Below are 26480 nucleotides of genomic sequence, written 5' to 3' on the forward strand. Positions count from 1 at the left end.
TCTTACGCCACAAAGTCCAAGTGCATCAGTGCAGGCTGATCCCATCTGTAGTCCAAGAAATTATACATGATTAGCTTATGCCAATCAATATATCCAATCCCAGAGGCCACAGGGATTGGGTGAGGTTGGGCATGTGATACAATTTTCCCAGGAAGATGTCAGGAGACTGTCAGAGGTATTGCTTCTAGGAAAGAACTTCTGCAGCCATCCTTAGTAGCTTTCTAGAGAATCTCTCTTCCTTTAATTAGTGTACCCTGTGTCTGTAAGGTCAACAATTATTGCAGCATCCTACTGCCAGGGACAATGACGTCTCCAAAGGGAGGATGGAGTGAATTGCAGAAAAACAGACTCCGTATCAATACATGTTTGAATCATATCTTGCCTCTCAAGTTTTCAGTTACATGAACAAATAAATTCTCCTTATCATTTAGGTCAACTTAAGTCAGCTTGAGTTTTCTGTTATTTGTAAACACATCCATAGTGATATACAGCATTTACCGTGTGCTTACCACAAGCAAATCGCTATTGCAAAGCTTTAGATATATTGTTTTATTTCATCTTCACAGCATTTTTTGAGTACCCTTAACAGGAGCTGTTATCATCCCCCTTCTAAAGAAAGAACATTGAGCCACAAATAAATTATGTAACTTACAAGAAATTTTGAACAGATGGTTATGAGTTAAAACCTGTTTCAAACCTAGGTGGTCTGAATCAAGAACCCATGTCCTTAACCACTATGCCACAGTACATCATCTGCCTCCCAGTATCAGGCAAGGCAGTAGCAAAACATCTTGGAGATCTAAGTCCTAAAGATTACTGTAGAGAGGATATCGATACATTATACTGATAATCAGCAATATCCTCTCCTAGATATTGCATACCCTTTTGGCCTATGGCCAATTAATCCATTCAACATTTATTCGAAAAATATATGTTGACTGCTAACTATGTGCCAGGCACTGTTCTAAGTACCAAAGACATAATGCCAACACTCTTGGAATTTACATCCAATGGTAGGAACTGACAATAAATAAGTAAATAATTTAGCATCCAGTAGTTGTAAATGTTATCAAGAAAATTAAAACAGGGTAAAGAGACTTTCCAAAGGGAGGCTGTAAAAATGATGATTACTTCGGGAACATTTAATGTAAATTCATCAGCATAATTATACTAAATTTGTAAGGGCAAAGAACTAATGTTGAGAGGTGGGCAGGTGGAGAATTATTCCATTCTAATCCACAAACGGACATCACAAGTTCAAGCAGATCAGTGACTCCACAGTATTTGATATATTTTCTGTCTCTGTCACACTCAACTGTGGATAAAAAAAAAAAAAAAAAAAAAAAAAAGAGAAAAAAAGTGGAATGCCTAGAATGCCATAGAGAAATTGTAAAAAAAAAAAAAAAAAAAAAAAAAGTAATCAATCAAGGATGTAAGTATCCAGATGATCATGGCAAGAGGCCCTCGGATAATCAGGTACTTTCTTGGTCAGATAGATTAGAAGTCCAGACACCAGGTGAACAGTAAGAGCCAAAGGTCAGCAAATGACCCTGGTCAGTAACTGTCAGAGAAACAAGAGATACTTGGGGACTGGGGTAAGGAGTGGGTAGCTATATATGTATGGTTCAAGAAAAGTCACAGAAGCAAGGCAACAGCCAACACTAGATGCAGTATGATTTTAAGTAAGATTGTATATATACTATGGATTCATCTTATATTGCCGGGATCAGAAACTAGTATCTGAACCTATAAGAAGTTATTGCTATAATTTGGAATTTAAAAGAATTATCTCTGGAAAAGATTTTGATTCTATTTCGATATGAATGAAGGGCTGAAAGAAATTTTCTAGACTGGTTAAAACCATTTGTATTGGGCAACAATTAATAAGAGCAAATGAATAAATTGTTAGCAAATGGCTTACTAATCAGTAGCACTTGCTATATCTTTGAATTGTTTTTTAATTACATATACTCGAAAAGAGATTAGTAATAGTAGTTACTAATAGATTAGTAAGACTATTAAACTATTAAAAATGAAGCATGATCAGTTCTCTTTCACTTAACCATATATTTGCTGTACTTGACTGTTCATACCACAAATGCATAAGCAAGACACCGAAGCTGCTTCTCCTGGTTGTAAAGAGATGTTGAAATTCTGTAGAAATTGCTAAAATTGACACTCCTAGGAAGTCTGAGCTATCCCACTGACTTTTTATACACAAAGGAGGGATGAGGTCCAGCTGCTACCTCAATCTTTTGCCTTGTTCTCAGTAAAAAAAAAAAAAAGAAAAAGAAATTGGCTTTAACCACAATAAAGCATGTTGAACCATCCACTTAAATTGGATGCCTCACCCATCATAAAAGTTAACTTCTATGCCCGGGGTTATTTACACTGACCTATATAAGTCATGGACCTGAATAATATCCAGGACTCTCTCAACCCAACTCTAATCTTCCACTGTATATTAGGATTGGCCTTGCTTGTGAAGTAAGTTTGTGGTTTCCTTTCTTTTTTCTTTTCATCACCCACATGGCCTGAAAGCTGCCTTTTGGGTCAGCAGTGGGTCGCTTCACCCAGTTTGAAGCGACCATGCAATTAGGCAGCAGAGAGAAGAAAACAGGAGTCTCTGGGGGGAACTCACAGTTTAATCATGAGAAGTCAGAGGAGGGTCCTCCTTAGCAAGAAAGCCGAAGCCCCAGAAGGTCTGGTTTTCCTAACCCACTGGGCTGAACAGGGCGGGGAAGGTAGCCAGCAGCGTAATTGGTTGTGTGTGTGCGTGCATAGACGATCGCACACGCGCTGCCTAAGTTTTCAAAAACCACCTCTGTTCATGGTGATAGAAGAGGAGATTGGAGGATGGAACTAATGTACGTGCCAGGGGGTCACCCAGAGTCACTTCTTCCCCTCTAACAGAGCTGCAGCAACGGTGAGCTGGTGCACAGCACAGAGGCTGGTCACTGTCCGGGTCCTCACCCCGGAGCCGCTGAGTCTGGTGCTATTTCACAGCTTCAGGGAATAGCAGAAAAGCCAGCAGCAGCGTGGCGTAAGTCATCAGAGGGGGCAGGATGGCCTCAAGGAACGGAGCCCATGGATTCTGGAGTGTGACTCCTGTGTTCATCCAGGCTCCATCACTTGGAGCTCTGCAAAAAATCAGCAAGCCTCACCTAGGCCTTTCCTAAAGTCAGTGTAATCTTTGTGCCTACCTCAGATTATGATTATAAGGATTAAATCAGATAATTTTAAAAAATATTTAATTTGCTTATTCATGAGAGACAGAGAAAGAGAGGCAGAGACACAGGCAGAGGGAGAAGCAAGCTTCCTGCGGGGAGCCCGACGTGGGACTCGATCCCGGGACCTCGGGTCACGCCATCAGCCAAAGGCAGACGCTCAACCACTGAGCCACCCAAGCTTCCCTAAATCAGGTAATTTTAAGTGCTAGGCCAGTAACAATTCATTTTAACTGTTGTCATTATTAGGAAGGAAAAGTAGCGGGCTCTCTGCTGAGAGAGCGGCAGTGGTTCCTGAGCGTGTCAGCCCTCCCCGCACGTCCCCTAGCCTGCCCCTTGAATGGCACAGCGCCTGCGCCTCTGATTGCCTGACACATTACAATTACAGTTTCACTGTGTGAGCACAGGACACGCTTATCTAATGCTGCTTTGCTCATCAGTTCATTAGGTCCTTCCCCCACTAGGATCGCAAGGTCTTTCTAGATAAATAAAGGTCATGAGTTTTGCCTCTGCTGGAGCACTTCCTCCCTGTATAGCTCAGCCCCTCTTCCCATATCTCTTCCCTTCCTGCCCTGCCCATAAGCGGACACAGAACACTTTGCACACTATCCTGTAACAGTCCGTTGTCATGTCCGTGTCCCCACTGTATTGTCATCTCTTTAGGACTAAGACTGTGTCTTATCCATGAGTTGTATGATGGGCCTAGCCTGGTGCCCATAGCATTGTAGATGGAAAATACATGTTTGTTGAGTGAAAATGTAAATAGAGGAAAAGTGAGTACTCTTATTGCCTAAGATAGGTTTCTTAGGATAACCTTCCAGGGGCCTTGGGGCCTTGGTCAGGAGTAGTCTGAGAATCCTCAGGGAAGTCAACCAGAAAGTCCTATAGTTACAGCCTGTGTGTATCTGTGTGTATGTGTCTGTCTTTCTCTCCACATTTCCCCAAATTCTTTCCCTTCCTATATTTTTTGTGTTTTGTGTGTGGGTATGTGTGTGTGTAGTCACTTTTCCAGAAATTGAGGCGTTCCTATGTAAAGTGCAGATGGCTCGGTAGAGGATACAGGTGGCTGGATTTGGCACCACGCTTATTTCACCTTAACTACTACATATGCCTAAGGTCTCTTTGCTACATACTGTCTAACTGGAGTGGGGTCACCAAACCCTGCAATTTAGCTAGGCTGGAGAATAAGGGGTGTCACTGTCAAAGGCCATTTTCAAACCACAGGGTATAGTCTCAGCCATGCAAACTGGAAGAACCCACTGATCCTTGGGGACAGAGTAACTTTTTGTAATTATATAAAAGGGCTTCGTTCCTTGGTGGCCAACCTAATAGCCTGACATGCATTTGGTTTCCTTTCTAAAGCAAACGGAACTTGCTATTTTCTTATTACTGTAAAACGTGTGTCCAATCCCACATGTCGAATACCAGTCAGGTCTCTCTGCAAAATGGTGCCAGTCGTATTTTCTCTGAAGTTCTCTTCAGCTTTCATAAGGTTGGTCAAAGGAGATATTACAAATGAATGCACTCTCCAAGTTCCAGTTACCTTTACCCACTGTCAGAGAGATCAGTGGAAGTCACACATAAATCAGAATAAGCAAATAAAGCCATGTCTTCTCCAGGCCTACCATTGGCTGGCAGGACTCAAGCTATGCAAGGAATGTTTACAATAGGGTTACCGTGGGTTTATCCATGCTTAGAGCACCTTTGCTCATTTAACCCATCTGTTCCCTCTCCCCATCACCAGTGGGGCCTCCCTGTTACCTGATGACATTTCTGAGTCTTCTCTGCTTACTACAGCCACAACTCTTGAACCAAATCCTTGGGAACTCCTCCCTTACCACCACCCCCCCTGACCTTTTCAACAATTAATACATTTTAAGGTGCATGTCCTTGACCTATATTTACAAAAATCTGTCTAGTAGGGAGACCAAGGATCCAGTCCTCATATTCATGTGGGACATCAAAATTTTACTTTTGACATTACCTTCAAATGACTCTAAACTGTTATTTGTACATACAGTGTCACAGAGATTCATAAGATGGAAAAAATTCTACAGACTGAAACTAGAATTCCTGTGACTGGACCACACTGCCTTTAGGGTACCATGTATTAATACGTGTCTTGTTAATAAACCTATAATTATCTTCTGAATAACACAATTATACCGCATTTTTTTCATAAAAGTGCTAACTTGTTAAACGTAAACATTTTAAAAACCTGCTACAATTCTTAGTAACCCTGTTTTGACATATCTTCATTATACACGAGACCTCAAAGGAATAAGAAACATGAAAAGAGGCAGCCCCATCTTCTCTCACCCTGAGGGATCCCCATGTAGTTAAGATTCCAGGCCCCTCAGGCTGTGGCTGGGATTTTTGAGGGGTCCTACACTTCATCTGTGAAAGAGACAGCATGCCACCTTGGTCACAAAAGTCCCCTTGCGATAAAGAAGAGGTTTCCTTGGAGGTGTGAGACACGGTCCTGATTTTCTTTTCCATTTTGTCCCATTCTTGTGCCTCTTGTCTGGACTTGTGGAAGGCAGATAGCTAAACATTTTAAATAAAAAACTTGAATTATGTGATGTCAGGCCGTCCTGAGTTTAAAAAAAAAAAAGATAATTTTGTGGATTCTAAAAGCAAATGGTGGACTATAACATAGAGAATTAGGCACTAAATTTCTATTAATTCATAAAAACTAAAATAGAATCCATTAAGAATGGTAGGGTATTGGTGCGAAAGGAGATGTAAATTATCCACGATCATGCTTGAAATGCAAAACCTGATCATGTTTGGCATCGGGCCAGCTACCATTAAAGTAATTATTTTTAATCATCAGCACTTGGTGACATGAATACTCATATTTGTTGATTTACTGAGAAAAGCACTTTATATTGTAAATAAAAAGGATGGAAAAATATACATTTGGATTTTTAGAACAAATAATAATGATTATTCTTGCTTTTTGAGGGTCTTTCCTTTTACAAAGCCATTAAAAAAAAAAAAAAAAAAGGCCGTTTCTACATGGCTCAGATGTGGCCCTAGTGTAAATGTCAATGGGGGCAGGTGTGAGCTTATTTTTATGTCCTGTTTTTTAGTGGGATTGCTGGTTCTCTTCTTAAATAAGGGTTGGGGAACAGAGGATTTCTGGTGATATCTTTAATGGCAACCAAAGGAAAATAGGAAATGATTCTGAAATGCACCCTAAGAATTGCCAGGAGCACCCTCAGAAACCTTGGCACAAATAATTACTTGTCTCTGCTTTAGTTTGCCAGGCTCTGCTGGGATTTGAAAGGTGAATCCTGTTCACCAGGGAGATGGGGGCAGGAGGGGCACTCCGGGCAGGGATGCATCCAAGGATACTGGGAAACAGCACCGTGCAGGTGCAAGAGCAGGTAGTGCCAGGGTGGAGTGGGATGAGGCTTGAGCGTGTGTGGACAGGCTGGGGGAGCGTGGAGGACCCTGCACCATGGGCAAGGGAGTCGACGTCGTCTCTTACATGCATGCTTTTCAGACATGAGTGTAATTAAAAATCATCCCAACTTGCTTGAAAATGCAAACCTCTAGGTCTTACCCAACCCCCCTTCCCCTAAAGATTCAGACTCCACTGTCCCAGGGCAGGGCCCAGGAATCTGACCAACACGCTCTTGCACCACCTCCCCTCACCCTGCACGGCCCTCGTGCGGCCCTGTTGTACGTACGTCATGGAGAGACCCTGAAGGATTTTGAACCGAGCAGTGATCACTTTGTTGGCATCTAGAAAATGGCCTGCAAGGGGCAAGGATCAGTTACTGCAGTAAGTGGGTTATTGCCCCGTAGGGCTGGGGATGGGACGGATGGAGCCGAGTTGGGAGATGCTGGATGGGAGGATTTGAGAGGATCTGAGGGCTGATTACGGTGGGGAGCATTGCTATCAATTAAGATGGGAAGGATAGAAGGGCTTTGTCTCTCTTGTCTTCTGAGGGTAGGGGGACAGGAGGGAACTCCGAGGGGAATGAGGGTACTTGCTGGGCAGATGCCACTCGATTCTTCTGTGGGACAACTCAGTGCTTGTATGAGGCCGCACGAGGTAGTTCTGAAGTTTAGAAAGATGGTGTGAGCTTGAGGAACAAATGTAAAAGTCCCCGGTTTATAATCAGTAAGTAAATCCACGGGTGACAAAGAGGCCACCTGGGGAAAATGTGTAGAAAGGAAGGGAAGGGACTTTGTTTTCACCTAATGACAGAAGATTGCAAGAAATCCACTACCTTCTCTGGCCTCAGGAGCACCTCTGCTTTTCCGATTTTCTCTTCCTATCCACCTCCCCATAAGCGGCCACCAAGTGAAGTCTAGTATTGGCAGTCTGCAGCACCAACAAAAAGGAAGTCTGCTCGTTTTGATAGGAATATAATTTAATAAAGAACAATACTATTAATTTCTCAACCCCTAAAAGTTCCTGAAATCCCCGCCCCCCCACTAAATCTCTATATAAGTCTGTCTAAAGCCTCTTTCTCCAATTTAGTCGCTTTTTAAAGAGGATTTAGGATTTAAAAATGCTTTGGATTTTTTTTTTGTTGTGTTTAATTTGATTTTTTTTCTGTAATCTTTCTGGGCTTTGTCCTCTTGCATATCATTTTATCTCAATAATTTCAAAGCTTTTAGCTTTATTTTTCCTTGACCATTACTATAGTATTATTACAGGCTCCCCCCACCCCATTTAATTAGACACAATCGTATGGGCTAGCCTGGAAACCTACCCCATATTGTAAATTCTTTGGGGAACCATGTCCCAAAAATGTGTTTTTGAAACAAGTAAATTAAAATTGATGGCTGCCAACATTTGGGAGTATCATCATATACTGTTTTTAAAATAACAATGTTATTGTCCATAAACTAACAGGGTCTGGTCTGTTTTTTTTTTTTAAAAAAAAAAAAAAAAAAAACCAAAATACTCTTTTTGAGGAAAAACTGCTTGATTTCATAGGAATATAATGCCTCATTAAGAAAACATATTTGGACAGAAGTGCCTGAGAAAGGCAAGCATATGATTTAACCAGAGAATGTTAAGATTGGAAAGAAAATTCTACCTGCATTTTCCCATATGTGAAAACAGTATGTCCAAAGTCTGCAGAACAGACCTCAGAGACCAAAAGGGGCCCCTATTCTAATGGCTCCCACTAAATCCTTATGATGCTGCCCTCAAATCATTCTATTAAAAATACTGGATTCTTACTCTTTAATCCCCAGTGGAGCTTCTGGGCCTGTGTTAAAGAAGAAAGGGGACTTATGCCTAGGAAAGAACATTAAGCTCACTTTTTATCCCTTCATTTTCAAGTTCTCAGGCAAGAAGCCAAAACACTAATGTGAGTGTTCAAGAGAGAGGTTGGGGGTGGGGTTGGGAGATGGGGCTGAGCGGGGATGGATTTTACACAGTCAAGTCTTGGCCTTCCAGAAGCCAAACCATCTCTCAAGTTAGACAGCCTCCTTCTGTGAGCTCGATTGCCATTATTTACCTCAATACCGGTATTTTCTGTGCTGTCTTTGGACTCGTATAATACAGGCCCCAAGTGTTTCCAAGTGTGGCTCCACTTTCTGGTTGAAAAAGGGATCTAATGCCATATGTGGATTTCACATATAATCCTGTGTATTAATTTTACTTACACCCTCTAAATGGCAAAAACACAAGTTACCCCTCTTTTTTTTTTTTTTTTTTTTTCTGACCATGACCTCAACTGGTAATGCCTTTGCGTGGCTGTGTCTCTAAAGAGTTTGGTGCCGGGGACAGAGTTAGCCACTACTGTGTCCTTGGCTCTAGGCTATGGTTGCAGGGCGGTGGTGGGGAGGGTTGGCCTGAGCGTGTCTGTTTTGTTCCAAGACAGCGGCGTACATCAGCGCGAGTCTTCTGGCCTGGAGGGGGTTTGTAATAGAGCTCTGTCCTAAGTGAGAAGAGGCATCGATGGTTTTTTTTGTTTTGTTTTATTCTATAATGATACAACTTTTATTCTAAGTGCATTTTATTTATTCCTACTTGGGGGACCTTCTCAAATTTGATGGTAGATCTTCTATATTTCTCTAATATGTCCCTGATGTGTAGCTGGCAATTTGGGGCAGTCCATTTCTATACTTCCGTTACAGTCAACTAGGAATTACCCTGCTCTACAAGGAATCTTAATAAATATCTCACTCTCTTTTCCATCCTGTCAGTCTCTTTCTTCCCTCCTCTTGTTTATTCCCTCCCCTTGTTTTCTGTGAATGTTCATGCGCTCAGGACAGCAAAACTGGGCAGCCCGGGGGGCTCAGCGGTTTAGCGCCGCCTTCAGCCCAGGGTGTGATCCTGGAGACCTGGGATCGAGTCCCACGTCGGGCTCCCTGCATGGAGCCTGCTTCTCCCTCTGCCTGTGTCTCTGCCTCTCTCTCTCTCTCTGTGTGTCTCTCATGAGTAAATTAATAAAATTTTTTAAAAAAGCAAAAACTAATCTGTTGGAAGTCTTCAGCCGTTAGATTTATTAAGGTACAGTTTGTATATAATAAAATTTATCCTTCCTGCACATACACATCATTGCATTTGTGAAAAACATACGCAGCCATGGAACAATCACAATGTGGAGAGTGTTTAAAACACCCTCAGAATTTCCTCATTCCCCTTGTAGTCAGTCCCCTCTCTTCAACCCTAGCCCCCCAAGTAATCCATTTTGAAATTCCATAATTTTGCTTTTTCTGCAACCCTCTGACTCTGACTCCTTTCACTCAGCATCATGCTTTTGAGACTCATTCATATCGCTCCACATATCAGTTCCTTTATACTGATGAGTACAGTTCCATCGCATGGACATGCCATCATTCACTTATTCATTGATGGATCTTCTGATTGTCCCCCGTTTGGAAAAACTACGAACAAAGCTTCTGTTAACGCTTGCATTTAAACCTTGGTGTGCATAGTGTTTTGTGTTCTTTTTTTTAAGAAACATCTGATATGCTAGCCTCGGAGGATATAGGAAAACACAGAAATATTAAAAGAAAAAAGAGGTAATGCATGCTTGTTGAAGAAAGGGACTGGGAGAGGGAGGGAGAGAGAGACTGGGAGAGGGAGAAGAGAGAATCCGTGCATGAGTGTGTGAAAGAAAAAGGCTTTGGAAAGCATGTCTGTCTTTACAGACTTTATCATTAGGAGGGGAAGTGGGACTGTAGACATATGGACAGTACAGGGTGGGACCAGTCTCATGCTGTCTCACAGGGATAAAGTCCAAGTTGTGTCCTAGTTGATACACAAGAATTTGTTGAAGAAGCAAGGAAGATGAAAAATGAAATTCGTGACTATCGATAGAAGGAATTGGTATTATTCAGAAGGATTGAATGAGGGGTTCTGATTTTTCTGAGTATTCTGACGAAAAGGATTTCGGATACACGGTTTTCCCGTTTTCAAGAACACACATGTAAGCACACCACACCCGTGATACCGGAGGTCACCAAACCCTTCTTTGTTGAGTCTCAGTTATGAACATTACTACTCAAAGATGAGGGCCGGGGGTGTAGGTGACATAGATGACATCTGTCCGTGACCTCCGTGCTCATGCCCGGGCTCCCTGGGAGTTCTCCCTCACGGGGGCTACTGGTCTTTTCTATTCCACTCTGCTCAAGACCCCAGCCCGCCCTACCGCAGGCTGGTGCCCTGACATCCTTCTTCACTCTGGTGCGGAGCTCACTTCTCTGGGCTCTCTCACTGCCCTCGCTGAACGTCTGTCCGCTGTTGACTAGCACCACCGCTCTGCTCTCCCTTGATTCCTGTTACTGGTGACACACTGTAGAGTGGCCATAGGTTCCTCTTTCGAACCCAGGACACTTCTGAGAGTGCAAGGGGGCGCAGCGATGCTTACATAAGGACATAACGCACTAGGACGGTGTAGGCGCAGCCAACTGGAAATGTCCTGGGCCTCCAGAACCTGGGGTCAGCCTGGGAAGAAGCGACTTTCGTTGCCGAGGGGTACTCACTGTTTCACCTTGGCTTTTGGTTATACCCCTCATGTCTCCTCAAGACTTGGTGCCACCAATCATGTCCTCATGTGTTCAGCTTGGTCCTTTATCAGTTTATTCACTCAGATTCAAAAGGTGCCTGCTGCCTGCAGCGTTGTTTCCGACCACTCAGCCTTGATAAGGAGCTCATGATCTTATTTAGTACGTCCTCCCTCGCAGAACACGGAGGTCTTTCCTAAATGTTGTGGCAGTGTAGACCGGGCCTATCTCACCTCACGTCTCCAGCATCACATCCCTGCCCGACTTCGTCATCACCTCGCCAACAGTCTTCTTGCTTTCCTTCTTGCTTGCCTCCCCCCTGCCCCCCTGCCCCTTCGATTCATTCTCCACGTAGCCACCAAGGAAAATTCTTAAAGTACAGATTAGACCCCACTCCTTCCCTCCATTAAAACCTTCAGTGGCTTCCCGTTGTAGGTAGAACACAACCCAAACTACTTCTCATGGCCCCCAAAGCCCTGTTTGAATGGCCAGTGCCCATGTCACCCCTCACTGCCATTGACACCCCACTCCTACCCCTGCCCCGTCCTTCCATCCGACCTGGGGTTGCTCTTCTCCAGCTTCTCTGTCAGTTCTTCAAGGTGCCAGGCTCTCTCCTCCGAGAGGCTATTGCTCTTTTCTCTGCCTGGCTCTTTGCGTAGGTATTTCCTTGGGAGCCTTCAGCTCTTGGCTTAAATGACATCTCTTAGGAAAAGCCTTCCCTGACTGTCACGGCCTCCGTGCCTCTTTTCTTCCTAGCACGACAATCCCTGGTTGTTGTATTTATGTGTCTGATTCCTTTTTTTTTTTTTTTTTAAAGATTTTATTTATTTATTCATGAGACACAGAGAGAGAGAGGCAGAGACAGAGGGGGAGGGAGATGCAGGCTCCATGCAGGAGCCCGATGTGGGACTCGATCCCGGTTATTCACTGCCTGTGTTCCCTAGGAGGACACAGACTCCCGGAGGACAGGAGTTATAATCTCTTCCCCGTTCAGCCCCGTGTCTCCCCCTCAGCGGCAGTGCTCGGAACCTGGCGGGTGCTCGGTGTAATGCAGAAATGAGTCAAAAATGATTTCATTTATGCAGTTTACTTTGGGGAGGAAAGTTTTCTGGGAAGGGATTTGTGATTCCAAAGGCTTATACTCTTTATATGTTTTTGAGGCTTTCGAAACTACCCTCTAGGGAAGTTCTGGCGATTTATATCATCCTCAGCATTATGGTTATTAATGGATGTTAATTTATCATTCAGTGTTGGTTTTGTCAGTAGGTGGGTGAAAATTATATCTTGCTACTTCTATCATTTGCATTTCTTTGATTACTAGTAAAATTAAACTTTTTCTTAGGCTGTGAAACATCTGTATTTCTTTTCTTGTATGTGTGTATATGTTAATTGCTTATTCTTATCAATTTTTGAGAAAGTTAGCCATTTAAAAGTGTGAATTTTAGGAGTTCTTTATCTGTTAGGGATGTGAAACTTTATTATAAATGTTGCCAATACTTTTCCAGACTACCATTTTTCTTCTAACCTTCCTGTTGTTTTCTAAGAAAGAATTTTTAAATATTTACATGGTGGAATAAATGAGTTTTTCTTTAATATTGCTGTCTTTGGTGCTATTATGGAAAGTATTTTCCCATCAAAAGATCATAGGAATATTAGTTATATTAATGGTTTCATTTAAATACATTATCCAATAGCATAATCTATAGTATATGTACTATGTTTATATATATGTGCCATACACACACACACACACACACACACACATACTTTTTAGGAGTGCCTGGGTGGCTCAGTCAGTTAAGTATCTACCTTTGGCTCAGGTGAGACCCTGGAGTCCTGGGCTCCCTGCTCATCAGGGAGTCTGCTTCTCTCCCTCACCCCTGCTTATACTTTCTTTCTCTCTCTCTCTCTCAAATAAATAAACACTTTCAAAAAATGATTTTTGGTATAGATGGAAATGTAATTTAAATTTTTCCACCATTTTTACAGTATATCAAAATTGTTTATTGAATAGTTTATCCTTGCCTGAGTGATTGGAAATATCATATTAAAATCTTTTATAAAAAAAATAAATAAATAAAATAAAATCTTTTATAAATACTTAGATTCATTTCTGGATTTTCCGTTTGGTTCAATATTCCCTTTGGCTATTCTTGCATGAATTGCCATTTTATGTTGTTATAGCTTAAAATTGTTAATATGTAAAAAGACAGCTTCCTCCTCTTCCTTTTTTAATAGGGTTCTTGTTATTCTTAAACATTGACTCAGGGGCACCTGGGTGGCTCAATCGGTTGGGCGTCCGACTCTTGATTTTGGCTTCAGTCATGATCCTGGGGTCATGGGATTGAGCCCCATGTCCAGCTCCGTGCTCAGCTCAGAATCTGCTTGTCCTTCTCCCTCCCCCATCTGCCCCTCACCACCTCCCCTCCTGCTGGTGTGAGTGCATGCATGTGCATACTCTCTCTCAAATAAAAATCTCTGAAAAAATGTATTCATTCACATGAACTTCAAAATCATCTCTGCCAAATTTGTAAAAATCCACTGAGCACTTTGAAAAGAATTGCTTTATGTTTATACATAGATTAATAAGAGTATAATTCACTTTGAGTAAGATTGATATTTACTGAAGTCTTCTTCATAACTTTCCTATGCTTTTTTAAAGGTCTATCGTGTATTTCTTATTTAGTTTATTCATAACTTTACATTTTTTTGTCAGTTCAAATGAAATATTTTTTCATTGTATCTTTTTTATTTTATTTTATTTTTTATAATGAATTTATTTTTTATTGGTGTTCAATTTTCCAACATACAGAATAACACCCAGTGCTCATCCCGTCAAGTGTCCCCCTCAGTGCCTGTCACCCATTCACCCCCACCCCCCGCCCTCCTCCCTTTCCACCACCCCTAGTTCATTTCCCAGAGTTAGGAGTCTTTATGTTCTGTCTCCCTTTCTGATATTTCCCACACATTTCTTCTCCCTTCCCTTCTATTCCCTTTCACTATTATTTATATTCCCCAAATGAATGAGACCTTATAAGGTTTGTCCTTCTCCGATTGACTTACTTCACTCAGCATAATACCCTCCACGTTGAAGCAAATGGTGGGTATTTGTCATTTCTAATGGCTGAGGAATATTCCATTGTATACATAAACCACATCTTCTTTATCCATTCATCTTTTTTTAAAACTAGTTGTTACCATGTAGGAAAACTATGATGCTATTATTACACAGATTTTTGAAAACGACCAACTTGTTTAACTTTTTTATTCATCCTTAGAGGTTTTTCTCTTGAGTTTTCCTGGTAGAAAAGAATAGAATTTGAAAAGAGTGATAATTTTGCCTCTTCCTTCCCATCCCCACTTCATCACAGTTGTTCTGAAATACTTTTGCCTCACCTAGAGGCTAGGGCTTCCTAATGCTTCTTCCTTCTTCTGTTAATCCTTGCTCACTCTGGTCTGTCCTGCATATTGTCAACAAATCTAACCACCTCCCTCTCTATTCAAAAATATCCAGAAAAATATCCAAAATATTCCATTTTGCACTTATTTATTTGGAAAATCCTCATGGAGCACCTGGCATGTGCTAGCAATGCCAATACTGAGCAAAACTTCTGCCCATAGCGAGTTTCCCATAACATGGAAAAGTAACAGATGTTAAGCACACCAACCAACAAACAAGCATGCTATTGTAAATAGTAGTGAGCACTTGAATGGAAAAGACCAGGCACTTTGAGCAGAGAATTCTAGGGCAGAGAAGCCCCTCCAAGGAACACGACCTTTGGACTGTGACAGGATGAATGGGATTTGGCCAGAGGAAGAGTGGAAGAGTCTTCATGGAAAATGGAAGGCAGGTACCATGACCCCAAACGCAGAAAAGAGTGGTGCTTTTGAGAAATAGAGAAAGGCCAGTGTGCCTAGAATGTGATAAGTTAGGAAGGGGTGGCAAGAGGCTGGACTGCTGAATCAAGCTTGATGTTGGTTATCTCAAAGCTTTTGAGTTTTAATTCTGAGTGCAGAGGAAACCATGGAAGGCATTAAGAGTTAGAATAATATGGTGTAATTTGCATTTCTAAAGGGTCTCTCTTCTACTGAATTAATGTATCGATCATAGACTTGTATTTACAACTTATGCCCAGGATTGTTGGTCCTTCAGCAAATATTTTATGTATCAAAGATTAATCTTTGTTTATTAAAGACTTATTGACTTATAATCAGCTTCAAAAACTCACTGAACATTTATTGAGCACCTAATCTTTGGTGAGCATTATGACAACACACATACACACACATATATATATGACAGGATCTCTCAGGGAGTTCACACCTAAAGCAGAGAGAAAGAACTGAATGTAATTAGAACTAAACATAATTTGAGACATATTCTAACAGAGTTAGGTGCTTTACACTACAGAATCAGAAGAAGAGGGCCAGTGCACAGGGCAGAGGGAGGAGACAGATCGGGGTGGGACAGTGCTACGATGGAAATTATGCTAAAGTTGAATTTTGATAACTATGTTCCTCAGATAGAAAACCAAGAGATAAAAGAACATTATGTGCATCTCTCAGAGGCATGGGGGAGAGAATGATTCATCCAAGGCAATGATAAGTACACTAGTAAGATAGACTTCAGAGGGCAAGTGGGAGAATGGAAAGAGATGAAGCTAACATGTTGGTAGGGATATAAATGAGAAAAGGGATTGTACCATTGGAAATAAGTGCTTTATCTGGGAGGAAACAGGGCATCCCTGAAGGATTCTAGTTAAGGAAGTGACATGATCAGATCTATGGGTTTTGTTTTGTTTTGTTTTTAGAGAGAAAGAGAACCAGGATGAGGGGCAGAGGGAGAGGGAGAGAATCTTAAGTAGGCTCCACACTTGGTACAGACCCTGACGTGGGGCTTGGTCTCTTGACCCTGAGATCATGACTTGAGCTGAAATCAAGAGTCAGACACTTAACCAACTAAGCTACTCAGGCACCCCAACCAGATTTGTTTTTATAAACATGTAAATGTGATGTTCATGTAAGGATGAGGAGAGGTAGGAGCAATGTCAGGTCTTGGCAGATCTTGAGATGAGGAAAGAAGGATAGAAGAAAGAACCAGAGGGACTCCAAAGTACATAGACAGTTGGTATGGGGGAGAAGAGCATGAGTCCATCTGGGAACATGTTGCTTTAAGGCAGGGTTTGGCAAACTTTTTATATAAAGTATCAGAAAGTGAATATTTTGGGCTTCATTGGCTATGTAATCTCTGTTACAAGTGTTCACCTCCATGTCTGAGGGGTAAAGACGACCATAGACAATATGAAAAGGTGTGTGGTTCTGTTTCAGTAGAATGGGGGGAGGGAGTGGGTTGCATTTGCCCACAGACTATAGTTTACCAACTCCTGATTTAAGATATCTGGGGGGACTTCTGTGCAGATGGCTGTTAGATATTCAGAAGAATCAGTATGAAACTCGGGAGAAGAGCTCAGGTTTAGAAAGCAGTGTTTTGGAAAAGTTTAGTAGTTAGATCATAAATCACCCACTGGCAACCCAGATCCCAGCTGCTAGAGGTGATTTGTTGAACAAGACTCTGTGTGTGTGTGTGTGTGTATGTGTGTGTGCAAACTTAAATCTGAATACCTTTAGGCAGACAAAAACTCTTCCTTTACCACAAGTCCCATAACTTCTTATTGCATCCTATCTACTGGACTCCTCTTTTGTTACCTATTTTCTGTTCTCATTTAAGTTTTTAACCCATCGGTATTGATAGTGTTTGGTTTAGTGAGTAGAAAAGGAATGTGCTCAAGTATAAAACTTGACGAATGCCAATATTTAAAAGGGAATTAGTAGAAGAATCTGTAAAGGAAGAATGAGAAATAACCGTCTTGGTCTGAAACAGAAATGGCTTAAAGTGGAAGAATTTTCCATCTAAAATTGGTGAACAGTAAAACCCTTCAAGACCTAGCTAGGTCAAACACCACCTTCCTGTAAAGTCTTTGGCAATTACCCCAAGGTTTCTATTAATAAGAACTGCAGCCTTCACTGATGCATCCTTCTCCATAAAACTTAGCATTTGTCCTTGATTACACTGCTTGACTGTATTGCTGTCTTAAGAGTTTCTTACTGTATGTAACCCTTGGCTTCCCAATGAGTTTATAAATTTCTTAAAGTCTGAGACCCCTTATTTCTCACCCTTTAGTTTTTCTCACAAATCCTAACACGGTAATAAATGCATCGCAGACGCCCAACAAATAAGTGTTGATTGGATATGACTTGCTTCCAAGGCCTAAAGAGCTGGTGCTTTAAGGAAATATCATGTTTGGTTTTATATTTAAGTTCCTGGAGCTTCAATTGTTTAGCCAGGTTTTTCATCAATAGCCTGCCCATCCTTCTCCCTCCTACTGCCCTCCTCACAAATCTATTTTCCTTTGGCAATCCCATGTAACCCTAGAACCAATCCATCCTACCACACGTGGAGTTCCTGTCAAGTGTTCCACTTTCTATTCGATGACTTCTCTTATTTCGTACTTATTTATCCTAATGCATTGTCCTTTTGACCCAAAGAATTATCTAATGGTTTTTACAGAAGGTGTACATGAAAGTAGCCTTCCTCAATTTAACCACAATGGTACTTAGTGTGTCTTCAAACCGCTTTTCAGGCAATGAGTAATTCGCTGCTTTTTAAAGAACCCCTGCTAAATAGTTAAGCAACTGAATCTCCACCAGGAAGCTGGGGAGACTGAATCCATGGGTTAAGTGTTGACCAACATCCCTGAGGAAGTCACTGCCACAGACTCTCTGAAGGTTCCAAATGCTAAGCTCCCCTGTCAGGCTCACATCATCTCTCAATGCCTGCAGCCGATTTGACTGGCTTCATATTAGATACAAGACACAATACAAGAGGAGTTGGTGCCAAGAGGCTGCTATTCGCAGGCTTCCAGTGGATCAATTCCCTACATTTTCAATGGCAAATCTACCCTCGCCAGAATACAGAGGTAGCCCTTGCCTAACGAACTATCTTAGAAGTGGAATTTCACATCATGAAAATTAGTGCATATGTCGGGAGGTTTGCTTAACTTCCCGTGATTGTTTAGTGATCTTCAGACACCCACATTTGAGAATAGAAAGCAATGGCTCTTGTTTCATGGAGTTAACATGCTACCAGATTGCTCTCCAAATATTCCACCGCTCAAAGAGCAGAAACATCTCCTTGTGTAGTGAAGTACACCTCACCTGAAACACGAATACACCTTTCCAGAACACAGCAACCTAATCAAGATTTAGCCGAAAATAAGAGCTCTTCCTCCGAATAATTTGTGAATCTAAAATATAATGGAAAGAGAGGCATGTGTTAATAAACATCAGCTAAGCTTTCAAATAAATTCATTTTACCATATACCCACAGCAGCTGGTAACCTTCTGACATTCTTATCTCCTAAACTTTTTGTTTTCTATCCATCTGTTAAGTATTAAACAATGTCAATTCTTCCCTCCCAACTCTAGATCTACTCCATCAAACTAGACTAAATAGAACTAAATTCAATTACTACATTAAGATCTATTCTGCCTTAGTGAAAAACAAAATCTCTCCTTTTTTACCTTAAATCAAAAGGCATGCTTGAGCTACATGCCTCCTGCTAACTGCAGCTTCGGAGACGGAAGAGGGAGAGCGGGAGCTGCGCGCATTTCTTCTTGTAGACTTGCTATGAGATCTGCTCGTAGAAACTGAAATCCCTCCATCCAGGCGCTCGTCAAGAGTAGCTTACGACTGCTCTGACTCTGGCCATGGAAAGCCACATGAAATCGAAGCCAGCAAACTTGAGATGTGCTGGGATACAGTTTGAAGGTCCCCAGGTGGACATTTTGGGAGTAAAAGCTTTGTTTCGGAGGAATGCCACTCTGTTGGCCAATACAAGTATGAGAGCTGATGCAGGTCACAGAGGGGGTAGGTGGCGGATGTAGAGAGAGGATGGGGAGAATGAGCATCAGCTCCAGGAGGCATCCGTCAAGCACCAGAAGATAAGCTCCAAAGGTAGCTAAGAAAGTGCTCTGCCCCAAAAGCTTCCTCCTATTCTACACAGCCTGGCATTGAACCATCAAAGTGGTTCCTCCAAGGCAGGGCCTCCAGGAATAAGCAGGAATAAGCCTCCATGGCTCATTAGCAATAGTAACCTGGCAAATCCAGATCATGCTATTTGGGGGCCACCAAGCTGTGCCACCCCAAGTCATGACAGAAACTACAGCTGGGTGATGGGCATTCACCTGCACCCTGCCCCGGGGCTAACCGCTGGGGCAGGGTGCCGGTTGAGGTGGGAATACATGATATTTTTAGACATTGCTGAATGAAACACGAGAAATACTTGCTTCCCCTGCAAAGTATGTTTTCTTGTAAATGATCTGTTAAAATAAAAAAAAAAAAAAAAAGAGTATTGTGTACGATAAAAATCAGGAAAGCACTACCTAAGTTCCTGAAGTTTGGGGAGCACTGCCATTGAGGAAAATGATGTGCTGGAAGATGGTGTAATTTCCCTTCAGGGTCCTGCACGTGGTCTCCTCAAACCTTCCTCCAAGGCTGGCCCCTGGCATCTGAGCTACAGTAGAAGCCTGGCCGCCTGCTCGGTTATCTGGAAGCCTGGCAGCTGTCCCCTTGCATTCGCTCCCACTCCCGGCCCCTCCTAGGTGTGGGCCGGAAGGAACCGGGCTGCTGTTGAGCCTGGGACTCTGCCGTGGTGGGGACAGTGTCGAGGGCGAGACCCAAAGCTTCTCACAGAGGAGTCCACTTCGATGGGAATTGTCTCGTGTGTCAGTGCCCGGGGATGAGAAGTCCCAGGAAGGACTTTCTGTCATGAGGAGGCTAAGCGTCTAGGTCAGAGACTGTGATTCTCAGGCCCCACTGGGGTCACCCTCGGCGGGAAGTGCCGTCGGGATATGTGTGAAGCCGGGCTGGCCACGGGAGGTAAGGACAGCAGGCAGCCCCTGGGTTCCCGAATCACCAGCCTCCTGATGGTGATCAGAGCACCAAGAAGGGACTAATTTAGAAACCAAACAATGTGGTAATTGCCCCTGGTCACCAGGTTGCCTTGCCTTGGGAAGGCCGCTGTTTCCGATTAGCGGGGCCTGGATCTGATGAGGACTAACAAAGTGTAACGAATGATCAAAGCGACAGTTACAACAGTGCGAGTGGCCAGTGATTGATCTGGGTGACGTAATAATGATAACCAATGAGGTGAGGCAGGTGGTGGTCCCCTCCAGGTAGAGATGGGGGTGGGCCCCGGACAGGTCAAGACTTTTATCTGTTTAGGGAAAAGAAGGTCATAGGGTGGAAGCAGAGGCACATGGAAAGGAAAGAATGAAGCGCTCACACCGGAAGCTTTTGAATGGGGAGAAAATAGGTCAACCGTGGCTGAGGGTAAGATGCCTGTTCAGAGGCAGAGGTAGCGGTTGCCAGTCCCACCGTATCACTAACCCCGCCATCAGGGTACTGCCCCAAAGTATTTACTGTGAAGGAAACTCAGCTCTCTGCAAAGAATTTAAATTTTAAAAGGGCTCATTTTCAAGTTATTTTCGATGGTCGTATTTTCTGAAGAGCAGAGGAATTATCTCTCCAAAAAACAATAAAGGCAGGGTCTCGAGATCATTTGCACACCCATGTTCGTAGCGGCACTGTTCACGATCGCCAGGCGGCGGGAGCGACCCACGTGCCCATCAGTGGGTGAATGAACAAACAAAATGTGGTGTATGTGTTCGACGGAATATTACTGAGCCTTAAAAAGGGGGGAGATCCTGTCAGGTGCTACGACATGGATGAACTTTGAGGACATTCCGCGAAGTGAAACTGCTAGTCATAGAAGCATAAATACTGTAGGATTCCACTTATATGTGGTGTCCCGAGTAGTCAAATTCACAGAAGCTGAAGGTAGAATGGCAGTTGCCGGGGCTGGAGACAGGGAGGGTTGTTTAATGGGTATAGAATTTAAGTTTTACAAGATGAAAAAGTTCTGGAAATCTATGTCAATCAGTGTGAATATACTTAAGACCACTGAGCTGTAGACTCGGAAATGGTTGAGATGGTAAATGTTCTGTTACGTGTCTTTCACCACAATTGGAAAAAAACAAAACAAAACAAAACTATAGAGACTGACAGATTTATTATCATTTGGATAAAAATAGTTTTTTTTAAAATAACACTATGCATTTCCTGTTTTCTCAAGTAGTGTGTGCCCATCCTATTTGACTCCTGCTCTGAAAGTTCAAATGTGGTATGGGGAGGTAGGTTGCCTTTGCCCCTAGCCAGATGGCCCCAGAACGATGAATATCTGTAGTTCCTATGTCTGTGTCTTGTGCATTTTATGCTACTTTTGTTGTCAGGCTTCCACTTTATTCCTATGGGCCAGTTTCTTATCTCCTCTAAACTTGTCAAAATGAGGAAATTTGTTAGACACATGAATTTGAGTTTTGTGGGAAAGGAGGATAAAGAGATGCACAATCAGGCACCCAGAGGTCCTGCTAATGACCTGAGCTTTGGTACAGGGTCTCGGGCCCTCCTGCTCTTCTCTCACTGGAAGCCTGCCGGGCCTCTGATTCCCTACCTTTCCGTGGGGTTCTGTGCCGATGCTGCGGCCGACTTGGGGATCACGGGTGGGAAAGACAGAGCTTTATTACCAACCTGACCCAAGAACCATACGCACAGATCTTACTGACTCGTAAGCTCATCTTTCAATCAAAAACTGAGATTCGGTGGCTAAATGTAAGTCCATCTTCTGAGAAAAGGCCAGCTTTCTTCAATATTACTAATATTTCTGGTCTTTAATGCTACTTTGCTTCTTGTTGAATAAGGGAAAAATTATTCCATCCTCAAAAAAAAAAAAAAAAAGCTAGTATTTTTAAAGAAGAGGGTATATCCTCAGGGATTCTTCTGGTCCTAAGTGATGCTCTGTGGGGAAAAAGGACAAGTCTTCTCATTCCTGACCCCATCTGCTGATGGTGTGCAGGGATTTTCTGTCAAATTTTATATTTTAGCAAGTTTCTTCTGAAGCCCTTTTGAACCGTGCTGCATCACCCAGGGTGAGGCTTAGGACCCCGACACCTTGCACCATAGCTTTTTTCTTCTGTTTCTGCTCTGGGCTGAAGGCACGTCCCTCTCGCTCGTTTCCACTTGGAGGCTGCAGACACATACCTGGGAAGTAGGGGAAGGGGAAGGAAGGCAGGAAAAGAAATGGACAGCTGTATCCTGATGACAGGATGTTAGTCACACTCTCGCCCCCCACCCCCACCCCATGAGCTCACTGAGTAGCCCACGTTCTTTTCTGGAGAGCAGCCCAGCAGCCACACATGGTGTGGGGACAGGGACTGAGTAGAGTGGGTGGACCAGGTGTGAATCCTCACTCCACCTCCCACTAGCTCTGCAACGCTGTACGAGATCTTCCGCTTCCCCAAGCCCCTGTTTTCCCATCTTTGAAATGGTGTCACCTTCCCGCTTCTCCTGCACGTTTCCCATAAGGATCCACAAAACCAGAGCTGTGAAAACACACTGCCAAGTGTTAGGTCCCTACACAAGTGTGAGGCCTGTTTTGCTGACTACCATTTGGCAAATGCAAAGCCTGGTGCTGTTGACACAACTGTCCTTTATGGCACTTGGCAATTTGGACTTCACTGACAAACAGAGAGAGAGGTGGGAACATTTGCCTCTAACTTTGGTTTTAAAGCAAAGTTTAAAAGGTTTTTCACGAAACTTGAAAAAGTTTCGCCACATGAGTCTGCGTCAGGTTTTGCATATCTCTTGTCCGCACTGGCTCACTTTCCCCAAGTGCCTTCTCAGGCTGCCCTGACCCCTCTCTGACCTCTCCTTCCATGCCAGCCTTCTTTCAAAATGAACCAGTAGAATTTCTCTTTTTAATAATCCAAATGCACTTTCCCGGAGACTGGCACATCTCGGCAGCAAGACCTTTCGTTCTGCAGGCCGTCTGGGGCCACCGCGCTGGTGCCATACCTTGAAGCAGGTGATGCCAGGCTCCCGGCAGGCTCCCAGGTCCCCACACAGCCTCTGGTGGCAGGTTAGGCACTTCCCTGAATGGTCTCTCCTTGTCACATGGTTTTCCTGAAGGGTCTTGGAAAATCATTAGCAGCCACAGAATATTTTCCAAGCTTCGAGACTTTTCTTCTTGGTGACTTTTAAACCTCTCTGAGCCTCCCAGTTCCATCAGTGTCCACCCTTTGGGGCTCCAAGCATGTTCAACTTAATTCGTTTTTATACTTTAACTGTTTAAATAGTTAACACTAGAACTTAGACTTCGAACACCAACACCAACACCCAACCCCCCCACTCCAGCCGACAATCGCCTATGTGTCTGAGGTTGTCAGATCAAGATGGAAAAATACCTCTAATTGTTTCCAGACAATATATGACGCTCTCTCTCACTCTGGGTGAAAATACATATAACTTACATTTTCACAAAGGATCTCGGGGAGGCCGGTGGGAGATTCCTGCAAGCTGGGCTTTCTCTGTACATTCCAGTCCACTGGAAAATAAAACCCAGTTTCAAAACTGAACCAGGAGCTTTCACTTCCCCTAGGTTATTCCTAGATGAGTAGCTATAGCCGGTTTCATTTTTTTTTTTTTCCAACAAACTACATTTCTTTTCCGATCTTAGTAGATTTTTATCTTGGCCTTTGTATGCCAGAAAGTAAATGCCTTGGCCCAGAGGAAGTGACAGCTCTTCACTGGAACACGACAGACAGGTATTCCACACCCCGTTCGGGCCTAACAAATAATCTGCATGGTGTTCTTTTTCTATCTCCAGGAATCACTCCCTCCTCAAGAATTTCATCTCCGGGCCTGAAATTCCACCCCGAGAGGTCCACTCATTTGCATGTGGAAGACTTGTGAGTTTGCAGAGCTTGCATACTTGACTACAAATACCGTTATTGACAGGTAAGACCTTAGTTTGACTCTGATCAACAAAACATTCAGACTTTGTCAGGATGAAATTCTAGATTAGGAGCTGGAGAAGAGATTCCTGGAGGAGGAAGAGAAAAAAGTGGAAAAGCAGTGAGACAGACTTACACTGTACCCACTCACTGTGTGTGCCGGGCACTTGCTGAGGTTCACCTTACATAACCTTTGTTATGTTGCTGGGAGGGATGGGTTACTGAGCCCACCTGAAAGATGAGAAGACTGGGAATCCAAAATGTCGACTAAATTGCTCAGATCGTTACAGAGTACTTACTTTACTTTAACTCTGGTTATTTTTCTGTGTTAGTGCCTACAGATTCACTTTTGATATTTCTTCTTTTAATCAACCCATGTCTCTTACATGAGATATTAAGTATCTTTGGTCATTTTCTGGTAATGGATATTAAACTAATATTTAGTTACTATATATTGAAGAAGTTATTATATATCGAATAGTGTGTTATTATATCACATCGAATACAATACATGCCTCCTCATCAGTTCATCCGCTGTACTCCCAGGAACACCAGCCACTATTTAGGCAAGTGCCCCACTAGGGACCAGCAGGTGCTGAGAGCAGGAGAGGGCCAAAAACTCATTGGTGTAAGTAAACCCTCTTGGGCAGTGTATACAGACGGACCCACGGTGACCCCCACACCCCTTTGGTGCCTCTTAAGGGAGGTGAGCTGGGGATGGGGGCAACAAGTAGGGAGATGAGCCACCACGACCAGGCATTCACAGCTATTGTCTTTGTTGTATTCTTCTGAAGCTACTTGATGGAAGAAGAGCCTGTTTGCTTTTGAGTTTAGACTCGAGTGGTAGTTCTCCAAATCAGACTGTGGCACTAGGGCTCATCTTGATCTTCCATAAAACCATGGTAAGGTGTCCATTTATTCTGGCTTGGAGAAGATCCTATTTTTTTTTTTTCCGCTTGTAATTTTTTTTCTCTTTTAGAGTATGTGGTAGCTCCTTTATGTTCTAGAAAATAACGAGGAGAATTAGTGAAAATTTGCCTTTTATTAAAACCCTTACCCGGAAAAAAAAATGGCAAGCTGCATACCTGTCTCCATGCTTATGTGAGAGTATTTCTCTATTGTGCCCACACATGGGCAAAAAGAAGCACAAATAAGCAAGTGGAGAATGTTACATAGACCCAGTAGAGTCACATTATAGAATTAGGTACAGCAGTTTAAAACGAATGAAAGAGAGCTGCAGTGATATAGAAAAATCACGAACGTTAAGAAAAGAAAGAACCTGAATAAATGTACCATGTAATGCCATCTACATGAATAAACCATCCAGAGAATAATAATAAGAACATGTTTAGCTACTATTCATACAATTAAAGAATAAATGAAAAGCTTTAAAGTTCCAAATCTTATGTCAGTTCCATATTACTATTTCTTACTGTTATATTTGTCATACTTATTTTGTTATTATTCATATTTAAAATGATCAGTTTATGAAGGTCAAAGTCTGGGCATCACTGGGCTAGAGTAGCGTCAAGGCAAAGATTCCATGAACGTGATAAAGTACATTAAAAAGTCATCTCTAGTAATTATCACTATAATAATCATGCATTTTAAAAGGATAGTGTAAAAACCAGTTTAGTATTTTAAGTGCGATACCTGTACTTTTATTTCCATCATTTACACGCATTAAATTTTAATTCTTTGAAACTCAGTGTTGCAGTATTCCACGTATAATAAGTGTTTGCAAACTTATTTGTCACCACTGTCCCTCAGAGGTTCACCAGAGCACCTAAGGATATTATATCACATTTTGCATTTGGGGAAACCACATTTTGCATTTGGAACTGATTTGAACACGACGCCAATGCTGCTCTTGCAGCAGCACATGCATTTAAGTTTGCAGGAACACACCCTAGAGAAGCTGGTATGTACTCAGTTTGTCTTCTCCCCTCACCATCCACTCAGCTCCTCGGCTTCTAAAGCAAAGCCTTGCCCTCAGCTCTACCACAGCCCGAAAAGGATCCAAGTTCAGTTTTCAAGCGTTTGTCTCTTACATCATCGTCAGCCCCATACACTAGACTTGGAATCAACATCAAGGTAAGCCTTAGGGAGAGATCAGGTTTGTGGAACTGAAAACTTCAGGCCAACACGACAACGGTTCCTTGGACATTCAATCCAAAAGCCCCAGCTTGTGGGGGAGGAAGGAGTAAGCTGGTGGATCAGTGCCAGAGACCATCCTGCCTCTGGAGCTTTTCCAGGCCCTGATGCAACCAACAGCCATGGACTTTGGTAAAGGACAAACATCTCTGCTCTCAGTGTGCATCAATCACTGAATTTCACCAGACCTGGACCAGGATCCTG

General features: G+C 42.7%; 1 long non-coding RNA gene across 1 annotated transcript in view; it reads left to right on the top strand.

Annotated features, from left to right (window-relative positions):
- Positions 1–26480, top strand: part of LOC112673781 (uncharacterized) — a 344678-nt gene that overhangs the window by 283513 nt on the left and 34685 nt on the right. Inside the window, exon 3 of the long non-coding RNA XR_004803136.2 lies at positions 23996–24126. This is a non-coding gene — a long non-coding RNA (uncharacterized LOC112673781). The remainder of the gene's footprint in view (positions 1–23995; positions 24127–26480) is intronic.

Source organism: Canis lupus, chromosome 10, assembly GCF_003254725.2.
Source record: "Canis lupus dingo isolate Sandy chromosome 10, ASM325472v2, whole genome shotgun sequence".
Lineage (NCBI taxonomy): Eukaryota > Metazoa > Chordata > Mammalia > Carnivora > Canidae > Canis > Canis lupus.